Source organism: Acinonyx jubatus, chromosome B1, assembly GCF_027475565.1.
Source record: "Acinonyx jubatus isolate Ajub_Pintada_27869175 chromosome B1, VMU_Ajub_asm_v1.0, whole genome shotgun sequence".
NCBI lineage: Eukaryota > Metazoa > Chordata > Mammalia > Carnivora > Felidae > Acinonyx > Acinonyx jubatus.
The window spans coordinates 136,375,455-136,391,249 of NC_069382.1; the positions used below are offsets into that span (position 1 = coordinate 136,375,455).

The 15,795-nt window shown below is 37.2% G+C and overlaps 1 protein-coding gene across 3 annotated transcripts in view; it reads right to left on the reverse strand.

The window, feature by feature from the left end:
* Nucleotides 1–15,795, reverse strand: part of CFAP299 (cilia and flagella associated protein 299) — a 578,028-nt gene that overhangs the window by 25,964 nt on the left and 536,269 nt on the right. The window contains exon 5 of one of the 3 annotated variants that reach the window (XR_003420180.2): nt 14,368–14,525. The exons of the other annotated variants lie outside the window; for them this stretch is intronic. The gene's annotated coding sequence lies outside the window, so the exon portion shown is untranslated. The remainder of the gene's footprint in view (nt 1–14,367; nt 14,526–15,795) is intronic. 3 annotated transcript variants of the gene reach the window in all.

A 15,795-nucleotide genomic window follows, 5' to 3' on the forward strand; every position in this document is an offset into this window, starting at 1 on the left:
GGCTCACTCTTTTTATCCTAATTTACAACAACTAATTTCTTTACTTATCCATGATTCACTTGCCAATAATCACAACTTTATTGCTCAATTGACCCTATTTATATTGAAAAATACCAGCTCAAAATTGATTCAAATGTTTGTCTTCTCTGTTTCTCCATATGGTCTTCTGACAACTCTTGCTGAAACAACTCTATCACTGATGTAATTCTAAATTCCAAATTTCTAACCCCAGTTGGATTTCAGGTGCTGCAGAGCAATTTTTTTACATGTCTCTAGTTATCTTTCTCTATCATTCATTATATTGTTCCTGTCTCCTATTCCTCCACTTTCCTCCTTAGTCTCAGAAGATGAGTTATCTCTTACTTCACTAGAAAAATAAAGAACATCAATGGAAACATGATCAATATCCTGTTCCATCAGTAGCAAATTTGTTTATATTGACAATGTCCCCTACCTCCTTCCATTCAACTCAGAGGAATAGGTGCACCTCTTCCTTTCCAAAGAAAAAATCATATCCATCTATATTCTAAATTCCATCCCTTAATGCCTCTTTAGTTACTTCAAATAATTATCTAAAATTTTTCTGATATAATCAAATTCAGTTCATCATCAATTTTCCCCAGAACCAACAAACACATGCCAATGATCCCAACTAAACAAGAAAAGAAAGAAGGAAGGAAAGAAAGAAAGGAAGAAAAAAAGAAAAGAATAGAAAAGAGAAGAAAAGAAAAGAAAAGAAGTAGAAAGAAGAGGAATAAGAGAAAGGGAAGAAAAGAGATTTACAAATTTCTCCAAACTCAGATTTTCTCCAGGCTGTCACATTTTTCTCCTAATACTTATAATTAAACCCACCTCCCTTATGCCAATTTACCCCACCCTCTGCTCCATCTCAGTTTTCCCATCTGAGTTGCTAATCCACATCACCTGCTTAATTGTATTTACTGGGATAAACCATAGACTTCTCAATCTCAACATATCAAAAACTGAATTTTACTCTTTCACCTTCCGAACTTATTTATCTTTGCTGTACTCTTTTTATTTTTTTAAAGATTTTCTTAAGGTTTATTTATTTTTGAGAGAGAGAGAGACAGACAGAGACAGGGTGCGAGTGGGGGAGGGGCAGAGAGAGAGGGAGACCCAGAATACATAGCAGGTTCCAGGTTCTGAGCTGTCAGCACAGAGCCTGACATGAGTTCAAACTCAGGAACCGCAAAATCATGACCTGAGCCGAAGTCAGACACTTAACCTACTGAGCCACCCAAATGTACTTTCTATATTATTAAGTGTCACTCAATAAATGTTTATGGATTAAATAAATCATATATACCCATCTCTACTATTATTATTTATGACCCAATTAATAATATTAATTTCAGTTATTACAGAATTAAAACAAAGTTGAAGCAAGAAAAAATTATTTTAAAAGGAAATTAAGAGAATTGATCTAGAACACTGACCCAGTACTTAGGAAATCTGAACCTGATGCAATGATTTCAATTTCCTCTCATCTGAAGTCAGAAGTTGAACTGCATATTTCAAAGACTCTTTACAATGTTATGATTATAAAAGCCTCTTTTGATTCAGTGAGTTCTTACACATTATTTTGATTTATGTCTCAGTCAGTGTTCACAACTTAAAAATACAGAACAAACATAGTGTATCCATAATAGATAGAAGAAATTCTGAGGTAACGTATATAAAACTATTTAAGCTTTTGGAATAAAAGAACAATTTTCCATTTACTCCTTATGATAAATATATTGGAAATTGGGTATTCTAGTATACAGGTATGAGTGTACTTATACACAACTTATACAAGTAAACTGTGATAATGAAGTGATAAGGGGACCTCATGTATATTTTTGGAAACAATTACCTGTTTGTCATTTATTTTGCATGATAATTGTTGATACCAGAGAAAATATTCTAATGACATCACAGGGCAACAGGGCTTTGGACCACCAGGGGGAGTAAATTTCAAAGTCATTGTCCAGAATACCTTTTTTGGCCTAGTTTTGTTCACCACCTTCCTTTGAATAAATGGAAGGGACATAGTTATAGAAATTATGAAAACACAAAATGCACAATGTTATTAAAGATTTTAAAAATTGCATTAGAATATATTTAGAGGCAAGCTAAGGTCTTCGGGGTGAATACAGAATAAACATAATGATTGTGACAATTCCAGTCACCAGTATGTAAAGCACAGAGAAAAAATGAAATCACTACCATGTAAACATGAGATTTGACATCACAGAGAACATATCACTGGAATCGAAGCTATTCTCGTCTAAGAGATTTTTCCTATGAATACAATCAACAGTTTATAATAATTAGAAAGGAGTTTTGTTTCAATCTCTATGAATAATGGACTCTTTCTGGATTTTATATAGTTGGACCAATAGACTTTTAGAGTACCTAAGACTTGCATATGGTTATAAAATTAAAACACATTCCATTTGAGATAAAAGGAAAGAAGGTATATTGATAAAATATAATTTGTAGGACAGAGAAATACTCTTATTTAAAGGAAATTTGTAAAAACAAAGTTAAAATCCTACCAAACTAGTTTTTGTTAAATCAAAAGATTTTATCAAAACCTAAAAAAATCAGGAGATTTCATATCAACCATGGGGACACTTAAGGGTTAAACACTATTGTTTCCTTTTTTTTTAAATCTCTGTATAGACAGCCTATATGTAAGATTGCCTGATAATTTTACTGTCCAAACTAAGATCCTCTTGGAGAAGGTAGGGGTTGCTACTAATAATTGTGCCAAGACAATAAGAATAAGCTCAGATGATGCTGGACAAGCCAAGATGTATGGTCTCCACACCTAGAAATCTAAAAATTTAAATGTTGCTGTTTTAGGGGCGCCTGGGTGACTCAGTCGGTTGAGCGACCAATGTCGGCTCAGGTCATGATCTCATGGTTTGTGAGTTTGAGCCCGTCATCGGGCTCTGTGCTGACAGCTCAGAGCCTGGAGCCTGCTTCTGATTCTGTGTCTCCCTCTCTCTCTGCCCCTCCTCCACTCATGCTCTGTCTCTCTCGGTCTCAGAAATAAATAAACATTAAAAAAATTTAATAAATATTGCTGTTTTAGAGTTGATCCACCCAATGTTCATGTAAAATGTTTCCAAAGTTCTGCCACAGATTTGCCAAAAATATGATAAAGATGTTTAAACAATGCTAAAACATGTTTTCTTATGGTTGATTTTTAAAAAAAATTTATTGCTGTGGAAAAATTACATTACATGGAATCGCAATTGTGGTATAGAGACATGAATTTTAATCTAGAAAAATAAATATTCTTGTTATTTTTTTATTTTCCATATAAAGCAAAGTAGTAAAACATTCTATAATACCTAATTTCTGAAATATCATGTTCCATGTAAAAATATATGTTTGATCAATTATTTTGGTTGGTGAGAATACGAAATCTAAAGTTTAGTTTTTCCATAAGTTAGTTTACTTGGTTAATGTTCATGGCTATACACTGCATCTCTAAATTCAATAAGCTATGTAATAAATGCTCACGCCAGTTGGGAAAATATAGATAATTGTTGAACAACACACTGTAACTATTAAGATAACTGGGAACATTAAAAGCCCCAGTGACAGATAGTCAGAAGGGTCATTCAATTCCATTCAACACAATTTCAAGCATCTATTTTGTGCCAGGAATGGTCCTAAGTATTTAACAATAAGAAACAAAAAAATAAAAAACAAAAGAACAGTTCTTACTTTCAAGGAACTCATAGTCTGTGGGACATCAAAAAGGTAAACAAAAGATTATAGGAGAGTATGAAAAATCGTACAGTAGAAATTTATGTAAGGCACTTTTGGACTGTAAGGGTCAGAAAAGAATATATGTATTGGTCAAATGTATTTCTAGTGAGCATTTCCTGACAGAAGGCAGTAGAGCCAAGCATTCTAGGTAGAAAGGATAGTAAAAGGTAGATTTTATAAGAACTGAAAAATGTGCATACCTCAGTATTCACCATTATGAGAAATTTTTAGTCGTACACTGGAAGGTAAGGCAGAAGGTAAATTGCTGTGGGTTTAAAATTAAATATGAAATATGATTCTTAACTGTCTCCTACTAAAAGGCAGAAACTGTGTGTGCCTTCCCTTTGGGGACACAGTGTGCTCAGTGAAGCATGGAGAGCTAGTAAGGTTGGCTCTCCTATCATCTTAAGGCACAGGGGTACAAGGGGGAGCTCACTGCCGGTAGGCCACCATTTTTAATTTTCACTTGTGCAAGAAGACAGATTAGCACCTGTCTGGCATGCTCACCATAGCGCTTTGAACCAAAAGTATTGTGTCAAGTGGATGGACTGGTGGTAGAAAACACCGAGGGAGAGGTGAATGGAATATAATACCTGATACCTGACTAATTGTAATAGATTCCCTAGGGTAGAGAATAATGTAGCCAATATATTTCTTAGGTCACCACCAGGGAGCAGCTTGTTCTGAGGGACCCTTCTTATAGGCAAAGGTTCTGAGGAAGGATTTCATACCTCTTTCCATAATCCTAAACTGTAAACTGGCCTCCTCACTGGGGACCCCAGCCCTCTGGCAGGGCATCTCGAATGCTTTATTACCAGCCCCACGCGGTGGGAAAACAGTGGGTGATAGTAACAGATGAACACATCATCAGATTTCCCCCATAATAAGACTATGGAAATAGATTTACAAGTTATACAAACTCTTTCTGATTGTCAATCAGAGCAAGTATAAAAACATTCTGGAGCGCCTCTCAGTTACAAAACCTAGAGCGAGAACCTCAAGCTCAAGCAAGAATGCCACCAGGTAGTCCCATAGCAATTGGCCTATATGGCCATTTGTGGTAAAGAGACTGAAGAGGAAACACTTTTCCAAAGCAGAAACTTGAAGGGATGGTGCAGGGATGGAGTGAGGTTCACAGTGAGCCCTCCCTTAATCTCATTCTCTTTCTGATATTATTGAAACAATAGCTGCTAATTTTGCATTGATCTAGTGCTTTATCACTTACAAAGAGCTATCACTTTATACTCTTGTTTAACGTCCAAAACAATCACGTGAAATAGAGTATATATGTATGTACGTGTGTATTATAATAATAATAATTATTATTCAATTATTACTTTATAGAAAATAAAATTAGAGCTACAGAATGTTCTAGATATTATGTAGCAAAATCAGCATTCAGCCTGTGATTTTAAGATGATTATTTCATTGTTTGTCTTCACTATTACTCTATGTCAGGTTTATCAGGCTAGGCAATATGCTTATATCCCATGCAAGCAGTACAGATTCTCCCCTGGGAGCAAACCATGAGGAGGAAGGCAAGGAATAAAGTCCAAATAGGGAGCTTTTTGAGCCAAATTGTCCCTTTAGGGTAAAAAATCAGCTAAAAAGGAGTTATTTCATCTCATGGAGTGTGAAGAGGCACTCTTCTCAAAAAATTGGGCCTAATTCACCACGCGCATTAGAGCAGGATTAGAAACCTCCAAGCTTTGCTTGAGTTCACCAGGCTGGGTGTATGTAGGGTGTGTGTATTAAAATGCAGCGTAGGTTTTCTGACCAAGCCATGGTGATAACTGAAATAAAGCCTTTCTGTGCAGTCTGTTTATGTTTGAGAGTCCCCTCTTGGCACACTATAGATATTGTAATGGGTGGATCTTGTAGGAACAATTGTTTATATCACGGTTATCACCTGAGTGAGACAAAGTGTTCTCTGAGATGAACAGAATCAGAGATCTGGTCCAGGACATCTCTAAATACGTGGCATCATTCATGGAAATTTTGCCATCTGGATTAAAAAGGTGCTCCCCATGTTAGGTACCATCTGCTGTCTTCCTCCCACCCAATTAGGCCATCTAAGGGGTTCTACTAGGTAAATATTTAAGAAAATAAGGCTTTTGGAGGGTTTCTTACTTCAAAGTCCTTTGTCCAATTTTTCCTGCAGGTTAAGAGGGAAATATTGTCTAGATGCCACATGCTCTAGCAAGGCAAGGAGGTGAGAGAAGTATCTGTGAAGTCACGTTAATTAATTCACTAATTCATTCATTCATTTTTTTTAAGAGAATAATAATGGAGAAGATATACTATATATATGTATATGTAGCAAAATCAGCATTAATCCAATAAAATCAGATATACTATATATATCTATATATACAAGATATGCTATATATATATATACTATATACATATATGTACATATATATATATCAAGCATGCATATATATATATATATATCTATCTATCTATATATATATATATATCAAGCACATTTTTACATGTTTGGGATAGAATGAGGAATAACATACAGTTCCTGCCTTATAAGTTCACTAACAGGAGAAAGCAGATAATTCAAGCAATACAAATATGCCTGAAATTCGATGGGAAGACAGAGGAGAGAAACCTTACTCTGACTGACAGAAGTTCAAAATAGCTCCCTAGATGAAGTGACACGAGGCCTGAGTCTTAAATAAGTGATAGAAATTAGCCAGGCAGAGGGATGGCATCAGGGATGGAAAAATGGCCCTCCAACTAGATAAGACATCATGAGGAATCATGCTGTGAGAAGTGAAATGGAGAATGCTGGGGGTAGGGTGGCCAACAATGCAATATCAATTGAACAGAAAGTTCAAGTAGGTGGGTGAGAAATGAGACTGAAGACATACCCAGGAAGCAGGTCACAGAAGGCCTTATTTATCACACCAAACAATACTATCTTCATCCTGTAAGCAATGGGAATATCTGAGGATTATAAATAGGAAAGTGGCAGGGAAAGATATGCAGTTTAGATAGGCTATCCTGGCAGTGAATGAAGAATGGATTTAAGGAGATGGCAGTAAAGAATGCTAGAATCCAGGTGACCAGTTTAAAGTCTGTTTCATTAATCCAGGCTAGAATTGAAAAGTATTATAGGTTATGGGGTTGCAGAAACATAGATACAATTAGGGTATGTACAGCAGACAGCAATTCTAGAAGTCATTACTGAGAAGCATTACAGATGACTCTTAGGTTCCCAGCTTGAAGAATCAGACGGATAGTTATACTAGAACTTAGGAATGTTAGAAAAAATGCTTTTTCTGCAAGCCTCCATGAAGAAAAAGAATTTACTTAAATACACCTAGCTTTTTGCTCTACTGATTTGGTGAGAACAAGAATAGTGGACTGTGAATATCCTTATGAACTTACACATATCCTAAATGTTTACAAATGCTATATTTTCTTTCTGTATTGGCCCTTATATCATTATATAATGATCTCTTTTTGCCTCTTATTATAATCTATATTTTAAACCCCATTTTGTCTGATGTAAGTATAGCTGCCTCTGCTTTCTTTTAATTTCCATTTGCATGGAGTATCTTTTTCTATTCCTTCACTTTCAGTCTGTGTGTGTCCTCAAAGCTGAAGTGAATCATTTCTAGGAAACGTATAGTTGGGTCTTGTTTTATTTATTTGTTTGCTTGTTTGTTTGTTTATTTATTTATTTATTTATTTATTTTCTTGTATTCATTCAGACACTCTAAGTCTTTTATTGGAGAATTTAGTCCATTTACATTTAATTATTGATAGGTCTGGACTTACTAGTGCCATTTTGCTTTCTGGCTGTTTGCAATTCCTCTGTTCTTTTATTGTTTTCTTACTCTCTTCCTTTGTCATTTGATGATTTTCTGTAGTGGTATGTTTAAATTTCTTCTTCTTTATAATTTTTGTATTTGTTATAGGTTTTTGTTTTGTAGTTACCATGAGGCTTACATAAAACATCTTTTATTTATAGAGTTTATTTTAAGTTGATAAGAACTTAACTTTGAATGCATACAAAATGTTCACATTTACACACTCTCCCCTGTCTCATTTTATGTTTCTGATGTCACAATTTACATTGGATATACATAAGTGAAAATCCCAAGAAGGAGACAGAGAATTGCATACAGCTGTAGGAGGGGTTAGGATAGGACAGTACCATAAGGACAAAGGGAAATAGAAGGTGTGAAAAAACATAACAAGTAGATCCTTATTACCAAATGCAAGCAAGGAATAAGAAAATAAAGCCAAAACATGATGGTTATTATTGGTAAGTTTCCTTAGGGGAAAGGGGGTAGCATGCATTCAAATTGTAAGATTAAAATTCTGTTCTTTAAAAATAACAAATGTTCTTTGATTTATCATATTCTCTCTATCCTAGAAGGTCTTGGAAACTCAAATTTTGTGAATATAAAATATATGGAGCTATTCCATCAACAAACTCTTCATTCATTTTTACATTTTGAATATTAAGATGCTTTTTCAGCTTATTGGCCTTCCTATGAATAGTCACAAAGTCTACATTGTAATTACCATACTTTTCTTTCATATCTGTAGATAGGCTTTTGGAATTATAATTTTTTATTCATGTGATGGGTAAAGACTTTCATTAAAAGGCATGTTAGCATATTGGAAAAGGGAATCTTGGTTCCTAGAAATCAGGTAGAGAAGTTGGGAAGAATACACAGGGGGTAGGTATGTTGTGAGGAATACTGACCACTCCTTCAGGCTCAGGCTGTGTAATTGTGCTTTGAGGTGAAATGGCTCTGAATGTGTATAAGCCAAAAGAGATGTGCAATTAGAGAATCATATTATAATGAGTATTGTGAAACAAAGTTTAGCAATGTGGAGCTGTGACGGAGCAGCATGTCCCTGGAGGTGAGAATATGGAGATATATTAGCTCCAGGTCATTAAAATGCCTGTCTTAAGTGGACAGGAGTTTTACTAGGCAGATTCATTATCAAGTTTTGATGGTAGTGCTTATCTAGGAAACAGGATCATTTGGTAGATAAGGAAGATGATTTTGAGAAGGTTGAAGTTCGCTGGTGGGTGCCTGGGTTTCAACAGGGATAACTTGCTACGTCAGAAAGGGGATTTCTTGGTAATTGAAAATGGTTTTGTGAGTTTGTGTCCCTCAAAGGATAGTAACTAAGACTTATCTCTTGGTAACAGGTAGACGTGGTTGGCAGAATTAAATATATCTACTGTGATCTCTCTTGCTGTTGTATCTGCAAATATGTTACATTCTGTGTTAAAAGGGACTTTGCAGATACAACCAAGCTTATAAATTAAAATAGGAGAAAATCCTGGATTATCCAGGAGGGCACAATGTAATCACAAGAGCCCTTGAAAACAGAAGAGGGAGGTAGAAGAAGTCAGGGTAATCCAAGGCATGTGAAAGATTTGATGCTCTGTCACTGGCTGTAAGTTGAAGGCGCAATAGGGACTTCAGTTCTATAATTAGAAGGAACTGGATTCTGGCAACAATAAAAATGGGCTTGGGAGAGTCTTCTTCCCCAGAACATCCAGAAAGGAATCTAGTCTGCTGACAAATTAATCTCAGCCTTGTGAGACCCTGAACTGAGAATCCAGCCATACCATGCTACACTTCTCACCTACTAACTATGACATAATGAATGAGTGTTATTTTAAGCTGCTAAATTTGTGGTAATTTGTTACTCAGCAATAATAAGTGAATATATTAGACATCATGGAAGCTTTGGAGTTACCTTAAGGGAGCGAGCTGAAGAGGAAATAAACATTTATGACAGGATACTGGGATGGACCACAGGGTCAAAATTTATTTTGAATGTTAAAAGGAATGTGACCTCATTTTGTACTCAAGATTGGGGAAGCAGGAATATAAGATATAATTAGAATGTGATCAAGGAGAAATAACAAAAATAACACTGAAACAACATAGACTAAAAGCATTGAGAATCCACATAATAGAAAAACAACCTGAGGCAGAAAGAGAAGCTTAAATGATTCACAGCCTTCTCTGGAAATTTGGTATTTCTGTACATAATGTGGAAAACTATCTCTAAAAAATGTCTGTCTACTTCAACTGTACAGAGCTAAGCCAAGGAAAGAGGTGTTGTTTCTTCTGAGCCAGAACTAAATGGGGGGCAGCTATTTGTTGGGGTCCGTCGTGGTGAGGGTGGGAAGAATCAAAGAGGGAAAACATTAAGGAGAAAGAACCGCTCATCCAGCTATCCCTCTTTAGCTGACACGTCTCTGTCTGAAGGTCTTCTTCATTTAAATAGTAAGTGAGATCATTAACTTATACTTGTTCCATAAATTCTTACACCAAAACCCTTTGCACTACACTACAATGCTATGCCATCTTTTCCTTTGCAACTGATTCTGCTTCTTCCTTTGCCAGTTTTTAAGAGTGAAACAGTAGAAACAATGTCTTATCATGTTTATGAATCATGATTTGATGGGTATGAGTCATCAGCAAGTGATACCACTATCCACCTAGTCACCTAAGCTAGGAATGTGGGTCATCTCAAGCTTTTCCCTCTCCCTCGCCATGCATCCTGTCTTTCATCAAGTCTTAGAGATTCCACCTCCTAATCTCTCATGTTTATCTGCTTCCCTCCAAATGCTGCATCATACACCAATTCATACCTGAATTAATACAATAGCTTTGCAATCAGCTCCCCCTTTTGTCTTCATCCCCTCTCAGCCTTCATCCCCTTGCAATTATGATTATCTTTTAAAATATCAGATATTACATCCTTGTTTAAAATATTTCCCTAACACCAGTGGCTTTCTAAACACATTCTGTAGCTCAGCATACACATTCTCCAAAACCTGGAAGCTGCCTCTCAGGCCACCCCGCGCATTCCCAACCCCAGATTTCTCTTGGGCTTTCCCACTACGTGCTGGAGGCGAGGTGGATGGGGGGATGGGTTAAATGGGTGATAGGCATTAAGGAGGGCACTTTTCGCGATGAGCATTGGGTGTCCCATGTAAGAGATAAATCACTAGGTTCTACTCCTGAAGGCAAGACGACACTGTATGTTAACTAACTTGAATTTAAATAAAACAAAAACATAAACAAAAATAACACGTCATTTCAGGCCCTGCCAGGGTCTCCCTGTAAGACATCCTGTTTTCTTTGCGTAGATTGCCCTCTCCACATTTTTTTTTTCTATCTAGCTAAGTCCTACTCAGTCTTCAAATCTCATATCACACATTATCTCCCATGGGAACCTGTGACCCTCAGCTAGCCTAATTTACATTCCAGTGTCTGGGATGAATAGATATTCTACCATAGAAACTGAAGCTCTGTCCTGTAAGAATTGATTTACTATTCTGCTTCTCAGCTGAGTTAAGGGTAGAAACCAGGCCTTATCTGATTATTCCTAGAGCAGTACCTGGCACTTGTTTAGTTCTAACAAATGTTCAGATTATTCCTCTGCTATCCTGAGACTGCCATGAGGGGTGTGACTTGATATTCATCTTCAGAATCAGCTTCTCTCCTGCTCTTGTGTCTGCTTTCACCTTCTTTCTCTTCTAGTCTTCTGCCGTGCTAAAGGCTTGGGGTGAGGACACTTACATTAGTACAGAATAGTTTGTCTCTTCTTCCATTTGCCAACACCATGTATCTCTAATTGTGGGGTATCTGCTCTGTCACTATAAGAGGAGATATTTTTGAGTAGACAGTGAGGCAGTTTCTTGAATCTCCTTCAACCATATCATATACTCAGGAACCTCTTGTTTGTACAAAGCATAACTCTCTTGTCAGTATGATGGACAGATTAAACACCCCACTGGAAGTGGAATAGCAGAGAACACACTGCATTTAAAAATCCATTGTTTCACCCTTAAGAAGCTGGTAAGATATGCCAGCTTGATAATACATGATAACAAACATAAAAAGGTAAACCAGCAATATTTTGTTCGGGACTAACAGAGGAAGAAGTTTAAGAGAGAATATGTGCCATAAAAAACCTTCAATTATAAAATTCTCTTATAAAGTAATTTAAAAAATTTCAATGGTCCTAACTAAATATGGGGAGAGGACAGAAATAGATAGACCACAGAAAATAAATAATAGCCAACAAATAATTGAAATGAGGATAAGCTTTGCTAATGGTAAAAGAAATTTGAGTAGGGGCACCTTGGTGGCTCATTTGGTTATGGGCCCCACTTCAGCTCAGGACATGATTTCACAGTTCGTGAGTTTGAGCCCCTTGTCGGGCTCTGTGCTGACAGCTCAGAGCCTGGAGCCTGCTTCTGATTCTGTGTTTCCCTCTCTCTTTGCCCCTCTCCCACTCTGTCTCTTTGTCTCCCCAAAATAAATAAATAAACATTAAAAAAAAAGCAATCTGAGTAAAATGAAATGTTTTTGTCTTTCAAAGTGAGGAACAATTAAAAAGCCTAGGGGCACTTGGGTGGCTCAGTTGGTTAAGTGGCCCGCTTAGGCTCAGGTCATGATCTCATGGTCCATGAGTTTGAGTTCCAGCCCCGCGAAGGGTTCTGTGCTGACAGCTCAGAGCCTAGAGCCTGCTTCTGACTCTGTGTCTCCCTCTCTCTTTGCCCCTCCCCCGCTCACATTTTCTCTCTCTCTCAATAAATAAATAAACACAAATAAATAAACATTAAAAAATATATTTAAAAAAAAGCCTACCAGCTAGGGAACCATAAGATAAGCATGCTCATTGATAGCTCATGGGAGTGCAACTTACTCATTTTTGGAAAGCAATTTGACAACATGCATAACAAGCCTGATAACTATTCCTGTTACTTGACCCTGCAATCCCACTTGCAAGAATTATAGAGAGAGATATACACACATAAAGACTCTTCACAGAATCATTTACAATGGTGATGGTTTGAAATTCGCCAAACTCCCATTCTAGGCAATCAGAAGTCAGGATTCTGATTTAAATTGGGTCTGCAACAAGCAGTAGCAACGATGAGTTAGTAGTGGGAAAAGGCTGACTGGGAGGTGGAACTTGGGGAGAATACTCGTTTTTAAACAGCGGATGGTGTGTTCCTTTCTTGAATTGCAAAATCAAATTTGTGGGCCACAGCCAGAATGAAAGTATGGAATAGCATAGAATACAATGGAAAATATCGGAAGGCACTTCACCGGGAAGGTGAACAAAAGTTTCACAAAATACTTATTTAGTGTATTTATTTAGAGACTCAGTTCACCCCTTATTCCCCTTTTTAAAAATGTATTGTGGAATATTTCAAACATACCTAAAAGAAGAGAGACTAATGAATCCCCACGGGCCCATTTGCAGCTTCAACAATTCTTCACAAAGGGCCCATTGGAATCATCTCTTTCCTCCCACAAACTCACTCCCATCAACTAGATTATTTTATGTCAAGTCTCAGACATCATATCTTTTCATCCAAAAAAGAACTTCAGTGTGGATTGTGTGGTTTTGTGATATAATAAGAAATATATATCTGGTCTTCATCCTGTTTGAGGCACCGAGCTCCTAAAACCCTTGTAATTTCCTGAATGACAGGCTGAGAGGAGCCTCTGTTCTTCACAATGAGCTCCTTCCAACCACGCCTGAGTTTATGCCAATGAGGCGACTCTTGGTGGGGCCTCAGATAGCTTCAGGATAGGAGCTGGTTGTTAGAGGAAACAACCATGTGATTAGCGAGTTAGAACCTTCAGCCTGAGCCTCCCATCTCTGTAGAGGGGAGAGGGGCTAGAGGGCTAGAGATGGAGTTAATCGCCAATCTTTCATACGTATGTAACAAGACCTCTATAAAAACCTGAAACAATTGGGTTTGGAGAGATTCTGGGCCAGTGAACACATTTGCATTTCATGAAGATGGTGTACCCCAAATTCCATGGGAACAGAAGCTCCTGTGCTCACAGCCTCCCAGACATCACCCTATGAACCTCTTTCTTGGCTGTTAATCTGTATTTTTATAATATATTTTTTTATAAAAGCCCTGTAAGCATAAGTAAATCTGTCCTTGAGTTTTGTGGGCTGTTCAAGCAAATCATCAAACCCGAGGGTGGTGGTGGTGTGGGAACTCTTGACTTTGTAGCCACTGGACAGAAGAGTGGGCATCCCTGAGATCCATTACTTGCAATTGGCATCTGAAGTAAGGGCAGAGTTGTGGGACTGAGCCTTTCAGAAGTGTCGTGAGCAGAGTCAACAATCTTCCTTTAATCTTTCAAAGATCACTTTTAAAACTGTAACCACATTTTATTATCATGCCTTAAAATTATAATTCTGTAGTATCACCAAGTACCCAGTTGGTACTCAAAGTTCACCAACTGTCCCATTTATTTCTTTTCAAGTGTGGTTTGCTCAACTCAGAATCTAAACAAGATCCATATTTTTAGGAGTCCTGAGATGTCAATCAATGGAGGACAAAGAGCCCTCGCATGCATTGAGATGACTTAGAACCAATGTGAGGTAAATGACCAAAGAACAGCATAAAAATAAGATACCGACAGCTCTTGTAATTGATGTTCATGTAGAATTTTCAGAGAGAAGATAAAGTGCTTAGACTGTAATAAGATTCAGAGTTGCATATATACAGTAAGAGAGCAAATACATTCATGAACACACCTACATGTGCAGTTGATCACTTGCCAGTCCTTGTCACTTTTGAAGAAACTTCTCCCTTCTTACAATATCACAGAGAAAAGGGGCAAAGATGTTCCTGAATTTTGGTTTCCTGGCACTGAGAGCAGCATATATACACTATATGCTGTTTTCTGTATATCCTGAGAGCAAAAGTAAAGGGTGAAAAAAGACAGTGGTCAGTGTGGTGACAGGGTCACAGCTTGGGACTCAGTTGGATGCAACTCCAACTCCCCAAGCTGGGGGGAAGCCTGAGAGTGTCGGTAAGCCCCCATCCCTACCTGGCTGGGGTCAAACTGTTCTTTAGCAGAAGTTCTTTGAAGGCAAAGCCCACAGCAACCATGAAGGAAACCCTCCTTGAGTTAGTGATTTGTTTTTTCCTTAGAAGAAGGTTTTTTTAAGGAAAATGTAAATGTTTTGCAGCTTTTGTCTTTGTTTAGAAAGTAGCAGGCAAGCAGCTGATTAGACAACATACATCTGACCTACAGTCACTGACTTGGTGAGCACACAATTTTGCCCAATAGCCAATCTCCTATCTCTTTAATATATATTTGTGTGTATGTGTGTATGTTACATATATGTATATTATATATGCTATATTTATATACCTATGAAATTTATATTTATAATATTTAAAATATACTTATAAAATTTTATAATCATAATATTTCTTTACAGTTTTTTCTTTTTGAGAGAGAGAGAGAGAGAGAGAGAGAGAGAGAGAGAGAGAATGAGTAGGAAAGGAGCAGAGAGAAGGAAAGAGAGAATCCCAAGCAGGTTCTACACTTATAGTGTGGGTTTGACGCAGGCAGGGCTGAATCTCACAAACCGTGAGATCATGACCTGAGCCCAAATCAAGAGCTACCTAGGAGCCCCTATATTCATAATATTTTAACATTTATAACACTTTAAGATTTTGAGTTGGGAACTTAGGAGGGATTTCAATTTTCTCTCTTATACTTCATACTCTTCCACAGTTTACATATTTTCCACAAGAGTAGGCATAACTTTTAAATCCAAAAAGAGCAAAGTGTTTCTTTTATTTATTTATTTATTTATGTATTTATTTATTTATTTTTTAAATGTTTTTTTAATCTATTTTGGAGACAGAGAGAGACAGAGCATGAACAGTAGAGGGGCAGAGAGAGAGGGAGACACAGAATCCAAAGCAGGCTCCAGGCTCTGAGCTGTCAGCACAGAGCCCGACGCGGGGCTCGAACTCACGGGTGTGAGATCATGACCTGAGCTGAAGTCGGACACTTAACCAACTGAGCCACCCAGGAGCCCCAAAAGTGTTTCTTTTTAAATGGAGGAACTAGAAAATCCTTTGTTATAAGATGTGTATCGAGTAGATAAAGAAAATACTAGGTTTTCTTTTGGCTCTAAATATCTGTCTGTGATATGCTTTGTAAG